At 39.2% G+C, this 11,444-nt stretch overlaps 1 non-coding gene across 1 annotated transcript; it reads left to right on the top strand.

Annotated features, from left to right (window-relative positions):
* Positions 1 to 2,097: 2,097 nt before the first annotated feature.
* On the top strand, positions 2,098 to 2,204 carry LOC120272740. The gene has a single exon (XR_005540280.1). It is a non-coding gene; the product is annotated as a small nucleolar RNA R71 (small nucleolar RNA).
* The last annotated feature ends 9,240 nt before the right edge of the window (positions 2,205 to 11,444 follow it).

The raw sequence follows: 11,444 nt of genomic DNA, 5'->3' as shown, positions 1-11,444 counted from the left end.
AAGCCCACAAGAAAATCTCAGCACAAGCATCTAAAAATAAAGACAACAATAGTTAAAAAATTATTCATGCAAGCAAACTAAACTAGAAGATAAGAAAACAGTAACACTTGGGTTGCCTCCCAAGAAGCGCTTGATTAACGTCACTAAGCTTGATGTACCTTGTATTACCTCACGGGGGTTCATAGATGAAGGTTGTCCTCTTACCCATGACTTGAAAGCATGATGTGCAAAGTCTCTTAAGGATAGAGGGTGAATTATCGGGCTTCGGACCACCTAGAGATGGTTCATTCAACTCCTTCGGTTTACAGACTTCTCCAATAGCCTTGGAGTGTTTCCAGTGCCGTCTCCTAGCCCTCTTCATTTTCCGGAGCACTTTCTTTAAGATCCCCGGGGTAGATGGTACTTCTTCCATCGAACCAAGCATCATTACTTCTTCATAATCCTCCTCTTTGTCGAACAAACCCTCTTATGTGTCCGGATTGAACATTTCCTGCATGTATTCATCAACAATCTCATCAGTAGTGTCTAGAAAGTATAATGTATCATCGAAATCAAGAGAATACCGCATGGCTTCAGCAAGGCCGTATGTGAGCTTGTCATCTCCAACCCTCAAAGTTAGCTCTCCGCCGACCATGTCAATCAATGCCTTGGAAGTCCACAAGAACGGTCTCCAAAGTATCAAAGGTACATCCGCATCCTCATCGACGTTTAGCACTACAAAGTCAACCGGAAAAATGTACTTGTCCATCTTGACAAGCACGTCTTCAATGATGCCTCTCGGATGTCGCACTGTTCGGTCTGCTATTGCAAAGTCATCAGAGTAGTCCTAGGCTCGCCCAAGCCTACCTTTTGAAAGAAGGTGTATGGCATAACGTTGATACTGGCCCCTGAGTCCGCCAATGCCATTTCCTCACCTAGATTGCCAATATTACATAGAATGATGAAGCTTCACTGGTCTTTCTTCTTGTTCAGCATGCTCTTTTGCAATACCGCCGAGCATGAAGCATCTAAAATCACTGAAGCACTTTCCTCCAACTTTCTCTTATTAGTCAACATGTCTTTCAAGAACTTCGCATACTTAGGCATTTGGGCCAATGCCTCAACAGAAGGAATATTGATGTGGAGTTGCTTGAACAAACTCAGGAACTTTTTGTACTATTCATCCCTTTGATCATTTTTCAATCTAGAGGGATAAGGGATTCTTGGCTTGAAAGATGGGGGTGCCACCTCTTTCTTTTTGCTTGTTCCCTCTTCTACCTCTATAACCTCGGGTGCGTGTTCTTTTGGCTTCTTACTCGGAAGCCTACCTTCAACCTCACGACTACTTCTCAAAGTGATCGCCTTCACTTGCTCTCTAGGGTTAGTCTCTATATTGCTCGGCAAGCTTCCATGTGGCCTTCTAGAGAGAGACTTCGCAATTTGCCTCACCTAATTTTCAAGGTTAAGCAAAGAGGCGGTGTGGTTGCGAAGTGTAGCCTCGACTGATTCAAACCTTGTATTTGCAGATTGCACAAATCTAGTCAAGTGCTTCTCTAAGTCATTTATTTGGGTTTCCAAACCTGAGACTCTAGTTTCCACCCGAGGGGCTTGTTGTTGTTGTTGGAAACCCGGTGGCCCCATGGCCTTTTGTGGACCCTGATTACTCCATGAGAAATTGGGATGATTCTTCCAACCCGGATTGTAGGTATTGCTATATGGGTTTCCTTGAGGTCTCATGCGTTACCTACAAAATCAACATTCTCCACAGAAGAAACATCACTGATAGAGATCGGGCAATTGGAGGGAGCATGTCCTCCAACACACCTGGTGCAATTAGTCATGGCCGCCACTCTATTTGAAGTTAGAAGATCTAACTTCTTACTCAAATTTTCCACTTGAGCCGCCAATGAAGTTACCACATCTATTTCATGGAGACCGGCCACTTTTTTCTTCTCCCTAGCATTCCATTGGTAGCTGTTTAACCCCATTTCTTTAATTAACTGACGGGCTTCATCGGGTGTCTTGCTACCTAAGGTACCTCCTGTTGCCGCATCCAAGAGTTGCCTTGCACATGGGTTCAAACCATTATAAAAGGTCTGAACAATCATTCACTCCTGGAATCCGTGTTGCTGGCACATTCACATGAGCTCCTTGAACCTTTCCCATGTCTCAAATAGAGACTCCAATTCCAACTGTTCAAAGGATGAGATCTCGTTCCTAAGCTTTGCTGATTTTCCCGTAGGAAAATAACGGGCCAGAAAAGCTTCTACCATCTCCTCCCACGTGGTAATTTACGCTCTCGGTAATGAGTGTAGCCACTGCTTCACTCTCCCCTTTAGGGAAAATGCGAAGGCTCGCAACTTAATTGCATCATCCGTTACACGGTTTATCTTCAGCATATCACACACCTCAAGAAAGCTCTCGATATGACTGTTTGGATCTTCATCGGCCAAACCATTGAATTATGCGGATTGCTGCAACATGTGGATGAATGCAGGCTTCAGTTCAAAATTCTGAGATGTAATCGGGGGACGCACAATACTCAACTGTGTCCCCAGTACTGAAGGTCTGGCATAATCAGATAATGTTCATTGTTGCTCATTTTGTTCTGCCATGTTTTCAGATTCTTCCACTTCCAAATCAGCTAAATTAGACTGTTCTTGCACAGGCTCTTTCCCTTTTCTTCTAAGTGTACATTCAAGCTCAGGATCTCTTTCAATCAATATTGAGGGATTCTCTCAGGTCATAACCTGGAGCTGCACCCAAAGAGAAAGAAAAAGAAATCAGAATGATGATAGAATAAGAAGATATGAAATACAATGTATGGTGAAATAGCTAAGAAAACAAAGTGCAAAGTATCTCTAAACGCCTACTCCCCGGCAACGGCGCCAAAAACTTGACAAGATCGCCTTGCGTATATCCCGTAAGTGCACGGGTTTGTCGAAGTAATAATCACGGATGAGCGGGTATTGAATCCACAAGGAGTAGGGAATAAAAACACTTAATCCGATTCTTAGCTATGTGAAAGATCAGTAGTGATAAGTGTGACAATGATTCAATTCATAAAAGTAAAAGCAACAAGTAAGAGAGCACGAGTAAAGGAGGAGGTAAGGCAATCGATAAAGATGGGGTACTCGGATAATGCTCCGCCTAGGACAATCATTTCAAGTGCAAGAACCCTCTATTATGCTTCCTAATCAATGCAATGGTGAGTCATGGAAATCCTTACATACATAGTCCCAAATCTAAGGTCAACTATGCCTAACTCTATACATGTCCCGGAGAAGAGATTAGATAACCTCTCAACCTCGTACTCAAATAGAGTTGCAATGAGCTCTTGGGATTCCAAGTGATAAATCTCTTCTTAATTATAGACCTAACCCTTTGGTCGAGATGGAAGGTCCCTAACCACGATTAAGCCCTAGATACTAAGATCACCTCAACGCTTCACTCCGTTGCACGCGCAACTAAGCCCCAGTGGAGGGTCATCCCTTAGACCATTCACTCTATTATGGCCACAAAGAACTCGAGGAATGGAGGTAGAATCTATCACACCGGAGGAGAAAAGGGACGCTCATGTACCTCTCGACTCACCCTCTCAATCCTCTCCAACCTAGCTTTGTCTAACACTCATGGTGTGTCACTCACTCACAAGGTTACCAACAAGAACTCTCAACCCTAGTGTCAATCTAGGGGAAATGTTCATACAATCAAGCATTCAAGGTTTGAACTCACAACAAACATCAATTAATTGAAAGCATAATAAAAAGATTCAATGAAATAAATACATCCTAGGGTTTACAAATACCCAAGTACCCACTAGGGGTTTAGCTCTCCATGGAGCTAAGTACAATCAAAGAAATAGAATGTAAAAGCAACGAATCCATGAAGAAACCCCCTCGATAGTTGTATCGATGGTCTTATGGAAAGTCCTCTACTCGTCATCCAAGGATTCCCTTGTCAGGCTGTGAAAAGTAACTGCAACATTGATTTGCTACAGTACCCTGCCAAAAAAATACTCCCGAATCCACTTTTCATCGAGGTAACATAAACGGGCACACGTGTATGCCGTGGATCGCTTTGCTTCTTCAATGACGGATAAGTTGATTGAAATCTTCTTCTATGTGCATAAGTCGGAGTGCTTGAGTGTGACTGCCCTTGTGCCGCTCCAAATGGTTGTGCAAACTCAAATACAGGGAGGCTAGCACACACTCTAGCATCTCGCACCCGACTTATATCTTTGCGTTTGTACTTTAGCAAGATTTCCTCCAATATCGGTGCATTGTGATCCACATTGGCTTCTTTCCTTCATAATTGGGTTCACAACCCTACCTGCATAAAAGTAAGGCGAGTAGAGGGTCAGTAGTCCAACACCATTGTATTTGGTTACTCTCTGGTTGATGGGCATTGTGAGACGTACAGGCTCAAGTGGATATGCACTAATGGAGTTGTCATTTGAGGACAACGAGGAGCCTGCTAAGGCCATGGAGACACCATCTGCAGCTGAGCCCAGGATCACCGAGGCAACACTGATAGCATCCACGGATCAAGAGTCATCTTTCCCTCGAGTACACGAGCGCCTGACTCGAATCGAGGCTGCCGTCACCACCATCTTGGAGAACCAGGCGTGGATTCTGGAGCGACTTGATCGTATTCAGTAGACTCTAGACAAGGAGGTCTCATCCACTTCTATACCAGTGTCCGTGCTAGCACCAGCACCAGCTCCAGATGCCGACGCTTGAGGCGTCACACTCATGAGACTTTCTATGTTTGCACTCTATGTCTTTGTTTGTTTTGTCTTTATTTTGTTGACTTGTGTCCTCAGAAAGGTTTCATCTTCTGAGAGTTATCTTTATGCTTTCGTTTTGTTATCTGTTTGCATTCGTATTTTCTTTGTTGTTTTGTTAAGCTTTAATGAACCCCTTGTATTCCATGCAGTTGGCCTTGAGAGTGATGTTGTTGATGTTTTAGTCATAGACACGATCATGTGTGTTATATGATGGTCGTGTGAGCTTCACAACCATTACAATGCGCCCTTGAGATAGACTCCACCAAATGTTAATGAAGAGTTCAGGGGAGTATTATTTTAATTACATTCCCGCACACATTATGCTTCTTTCTTGATGCTATTTTTATTGTGCTTGCATGTGTACATTGAGGGCAATGTACATCTTAAGTGTGGGGTAGGGTTCACCTTTTACATGACTTTTACTTATGTTTTCATGAGCATGCTCTTGTTGCCAATGAAGGTTCACCTTAGGGTGGAGAGTTTAATTCTTAGTTTTTGGAGGTTGTAAACACTGGATTTTATCATGCTCTAGTGTTCATCCAATTTTCTTGAATACTTTTGGCCTTTTGCTCTTTGTGCACTTTTCTCACTCATTAGACCTATGAAGACTCTAGTTCACTGTGTTTTGGACTTTAGTCTGCTAGTTTTTATTTGGAAAAAAAAATTGGAAATTGTTTGTTGTTTGTGCATAGGGGGTGGAAAGAGCTACCACTCTTGATGTATGTATCTACTCTCATAAGTCGGATACTTGTTATGCCCTAATGAGAGAAAGAGCTATCTCATGGGATGTGTGAAAGATACCACCCTTGTTAGAAAGTGCTACCACCTCGAAAGTGTGAAAGCCACTCGGGAGGCATCTTGGGAGAGGGTTACCTTAGAGGATTGTGTGAAGCTACTACCTATTCTTTTTGTTCATAAATAAGTCTCATTTTAATAAAAACTTAGTAGTGGACATAGTGTTTCCATGAGTTGAGTTTTTCACACACACACGCATTCAGATTCTATCTCATTCATTTTTGATTGGATTGTTAGCTAGAGCATTGATTGTTTTTGTCTAGTGTTTTATTTTCTCGATAACTTTAGAATCTCTCTCTTGTACCCACTTGGTGAACCTAAGGCTAAGCACTTCCCTTTCTTTCCATGAATTTAATGTTTAATTTTAATTGAGGACAAGCAAAGGCTTACTTGGCCACTGTTCTCAAAGGGAATCACGTAACATGCGCGATTTGAAGTTATAAATACACCATTTGGCCGATTCTAAAGGGACTTTTTGCTAAGATTTGAGCATAGACTTGGGGAGAAAGCCGCCTAGTGTTTGAGGAGAAGGTTTTCACCGATTGAGAGAGAGTTCTTCACAAACTTTGATAGGTTCCTTCGATGTCATAGCATTGGGGAGCCATTGGCAACCTAACTTCGGAGAGGAAGCCTTTAAGACATAGAACTACCAATCAAGGGCAATCCACATGAATTCAAGGGGCTTTTCTCTATGGGTTTTATTACTTTTCATTGTATCCATTATTGTTTTTTAACTAGGCCCATGGAAGGCTAAACCCTAGTAGGTATTTGGGCATGTGAACCCTAAGATCTATACTTTGTATTGATTCTCTTAATTCTTCTAGTTAATCCGAGTTGTTTTGAGTTTTAATCTTGTGATTTAGTTGCTTGCTATTGTTGTTAATCCTTGTGGTTGATTTACATTGCATGATTTAATATTTGGATGTGAGAGGTCTCCATTTGAGTTAGATTGCCAAGATTAAAGAAGGTTGAGAGGGTGAGCCTTGGGATAGAGGAGTGTCTCCTTTCCCCTTTGATTGAGTGTTTCCTATCTCTGTATTCCCTTTTCTCTTTGCAACCATATTTGGTGTGAGGCGTGAGATTGCTCGATTTCTCCACCAGGACCTTGTAGGGGGTTAGGATCCTTTGCAGGGAATTAGAGTTGGATATATATTTTGAAATTGGTTTCACTCTTAGGTTTCCTTAGAGCGTATTGCGGTCATATGGGGTGTGAGGTGTTGAGATTGGTTGATTTCTCCACCGGGACCTTATAGGGGACTAGTGCCTTTTCCTTGGAGACAAAGATTGGTTATCATTGGAATACATCAACTCGTTAGACTCAATTCTAGAGCATTTAGTGAATCTTGAGCTTCATAGAAGATTTTAGGGGAATCATTGCCCGAGTACCTCTTCTTTAGTGATTGAGACTCTTCTACTTTACTTCTTGTGTACTTGTTTGCCTTGCTCACAATTAAGTTCTTTCTATCATATTCATTGATGCCAACTAGTTAATTGAGAAGTGATTATTACTAATACTTTCATTCCCTGTGGATTCAATTACCTGACTCATTGTGTAATTATTACTTCGACACCCGTGTATTTGCGGTTTTTACGCATATTTGGACGTGTCAGTTACCTTTGTAGTGTGTTCCTCTTTTTGTTGTATCTTTCTCCATACCTTCTTTGTTGATGCAGCTCTCACATTACTCCCTCTATTGTTCCCTCTTAAATTGTGGCTTTGCTAGTTGTATCTGTCTTTCCCCAAACTGTTCCTCAACATATTCAAGAGGAGGTTCGCCATGAATACATCCTGCACAAAATCATACATAGAAAGATCAGGCTCGTGTGCAAGATAACATTAGACATCTTGGTCTATTGAGTTTTTCATGGCACTTAGTAGTTGGTACACCACTTCTTTATCTTCCACTTTGAATGTCATCTTTCCATCTTTCCATCTTTCTGACTAATAAGGGCACCAAATGTATTTAGGAAGGGTCATCTAAAAATGAGTGAAGTCTATTGATCCTCATCTATGTCCAGAATTACAAATTCTATGGTGAAGATAAGTTTTTCCACAATTACAAGCACATCTTCTAAAATTCCCCGTGGCCTCCATACTGACCAATCGAAAAGCTGCAAGGTCATTCTTATCGGCTCAACTCTCCTAATCCGAGCATCATGTATATCGTTGATGGCATTATATTTATGCTTGATCCAGAATCCTCAAGTACATTTTCTTCCATGCCATCACCAACAAACATTGGATCACAAAGCTTAAAGGATCTATCAACTTTATCAGTATCCTTTTATCCACAATGGTGGAACAATTCCTGTTGAGAGGAACCGTGCCAACCTCTTCCAACTTCCTCTTGTTGGTGAGCAAGTCCTATAAAGTTTGGCATACATCAACATTTTGGATAATGCTTCCACTATGGGGATGTTTATATGGATTTGCTTGAAGATAGTCATGAATTTCTTAAACTGCACATCCTCCTTATCAGCTTTTAGTTGAGAATGGTAAGGATCTTGTATTTTGTATTCTTGAACTATGGGTCAAGTTGTTGATGGCTTTTTTGGTTATTCATCAACTGCTTCCTCTTCCTCCTGCATGGATTCCTGTGAAGTACTAGGGCATTACTATATCAATTACTATTCATAGTACCGCATCAGTGTTAGGATTATGCCCTAGAATGCCAATGAGGATACTTGTATTAGGGCATTTCATTTGTATTATACATTCTTATTTAGTAGGCATTTATTTTGATATTCATATAAATCTTGTGATGGCATTATAATTAGTTTTGAATATTATAGTCCATGTGTATTAAGTTAAAACTTCTACTCTTTGTGGAATAAAGAGGAGAGCACTAGAAGGGTTTGGTACTTATACACTTAAATAGTTCACAAATCGGAGAACCTTTAATTGGGCATTAAAGGTTCATAAGGATTTGTATGACATATACTTTGACAAAGAGTGCTAGTTGAACACTATGGAATAGTGGGAGCATATGACATAAATTCATCATTGGGAATTGATGTATTCGAACATGACTCGAAACAATCCAATCACATGGGTTTTACTCTTTGACAGTCAATGATTGGGATTGTTGGTTATGATCATATGAGTGGAACTTAGACCTGAGGTATCATGATCACAATGTACTTGTGACGTCTAGTCTGTTACTAGAGTTGTTAGGCTCAGTTCACCTTTTGGTAGGGCCAACCTCGAAGTGCGACTATGTCAGACAGGTAGCAGTTGTGAGTGAAAACCAAAAGGGAATTCGTTCTCTCGGAAGTAAACGAGTCAGTATCCTATGCGACTATAAGTATGTGAGATTAGAAGACCTTGGCCAAGGCAGTCAAACTAATCGTGTGGGACACGAAGGGTAGTTTGATAATCTCACCCTACTATAGTTATTTGCATGTGATCGAGTTCAGTGAGTTTGACAATTACCATGGCTCTCACTCGGTTGGGATATAAGAACGAAAGGTTTATACACATATGGTAATCACAATCGGAAAGGTTCGTAATGATCTATTCATTCGTGTTTAATTGGGCTACGACGTGGGGCCACGGGGCTGGCTAGGTGTCACCCACGAACCTAGGGAGTCACACTTAAAGGGATAAAGAATCAATCTCGTTTTGAGTACAGGGGTAAAATTGTCAATTTATAATTTTACTTCATGGGATGAGTGAAAATGTAAATTAGTCTAGGGTTTTTTTCTTAAGTTTAAATTTTGATTTAAATTTGATGGAGTCGAATGGATAATCAAAATTATGAGGACTCAAAGATAAAAGTGGTTTTAGTTAGATTAGGACTCATATTTCTAATAGAACTTCTATGGTAATGTTTATCATATTATGAAGGTTCATATTTTGAATAGGACTTCATAATTGAATGATGTTTATCATATTATGAAGGTTCATATTTCGAATAGAACTCATAATTGAATAATGTTTATCATGTTTTATGAAGTTTCTATAAATATGACTCCTCTCCAACTATAGACTCAACTCAATTAATTCTCTAGTGAGAAAATCCCCTAGCTCTCTCTTCCTCTCTAACCCTAGCCGCTATTTGGAGAAGAAGAGGAGATTGTCTCTTAATTCCGGCGTGTGATCTAGAGGCGTGGAACCTTCGTTCGGTGCTAGGAGATGTACGACAATCCGAGAGATAAGTTCAGCGCATCAAACGAAAGAAAATCATTAAGAGGTAATTTTGTAGGACCTTTTAATTAAATTATGAGGCTCATTAGAACAATTAGAATATATATCGCAATTATATTATTGCTTCCGCATGCCCTTTTAATGTTGTTTGATTTTTGCGATATTACATAACAGTGGTACCAGAGCCAGGTTATTTGTTTTAATGAGCACTAGGTTTAAAAATCATAAAATTGCATTGGTGATCATTATTTGATTATTATATAAAATTAAAGATTCATGATAAAATTAGATTTTATGCATAATTTTTATTTTGAGTTAGGGTTTCATAATTTATTTAAAATTTTATATAAATTGTAATAATAATAATAATGATATTGAAATATATATATATATATATATATTAAATAAATCAAAACTTGTGTTGCACAGTATTGATGGCACTGTAGAAGATTGATTTGTTTAAAATATATATATATATATAATATAAATAAATAATTAAAATAATAATAATAATAATAATTGCGTTGGCCCACGCAATTGCCGCGCTGTACTGCGCAGGGTGAACACTGCGCAGTCCGTGGACCACGTCAATTTTATTTTATTTTTTATTTATTTACTTATTTATTTAGTATTTATATTATTTTATTGGTTATTATTATTATTTGTTTATTTATTTTATTTTAAATAAAGTGGAATCCACACCAATGTAATTTATGATTTATTTATTTTTATTTTTATTTGATGTGTTGAATGAATGGATAGCATAGGATCATGAACTTTAGGGCTTTTATATTTATTTATTTTTTACTTATGTATTTGGGCCATGTTGTGTCCAATGTTATTTTCTTTAATTTTTGCAAAAGTAGATTGTATCTAGGATACATATTTGTAAATTTTAGACAAAACATAAAGTGACACAAGAGTCCGAGAATACGTGGAGCAAGAAACCCGGAGTAAAGTCCTTTTGTATGGAGCGCAAAGCCATGTAATAGTTTAGGATTATTTTAGATTAATCTATTAAATTAGGTTAATCGTAGATGTTCATGATCGTATGCATGTGATGGGTTGAATGTGAATGTATGTCTAATTTATACATGTATGATTAATGTAATGTGAGACCCAATTAATAACTTCTAAACAATTCTCCCAAAAGAATAACACTGAGTTGAAGGGCATGGGATGTCCTGGCTCTCCACCAAGCTTTGGGTGATTAGAGTTATAAGGGTGCATGATATCTTCCCTGTACGAGGGGGTCTTGTATTCGCTTATGATTTTAAGAGCCTTTAGTGCATTGGATGCCGTCAGTCGAAACAAATTCCTCCCCAATTATACTGTCTGTGTTGAGGTGGTGGAATTCAATTGTTAGATTGACAGAAGTTGGTGGGCTTGACTCAGATAGTTTATGGGCCAATTAAACTGTATGGGTTGAGGCTTGGTAAACTATGAGCCAAAATTGATTGGACTACCTATGGAATAGGTTGGCATCGGACTCCACTTCATTAACTCTGGTGATGCAATTATACTGTATTGGTTGAGCTCCACTAGATTTAATAAAGAACACAATCACTCACTACGAGATCCTACCAACGAGGATTTCTGATTTCTATAGTGGGAGTGTAGACTTCGAAAAATGTAGTGGGAGCCAAGTTTTATTTAAAGACCTTAATATAACTTGAGTATAATATAAATAAACTAATAATCTGGTATTTATTTTCTTGCAGTTTATTTCTCGAT

Source organism: Dioscorea cayenensis, chromosome 11, assembly GCF_009730915.1.
Source record: "Dioscorea cayenensis subsp. rotundata cultivar TDr96_F1 chromosome 11, TDr96_F1_v2_PseudoChromosome.rev07_lg8_w22 25.fasta, whole genome shotgun sequence".
Taxonomy (NCBI): Eukaryota; Viridiplantae; Streptophyta; class Magnoliopsida; order Dioscoreales; family Dioscoreaceae; genus Dioscorea; species Dioscorea cayenensis.
Note: the sequence above shows the minus strand (reverse complement) of the source record. Positions and strands in the feature narration are given on the sequence as shown.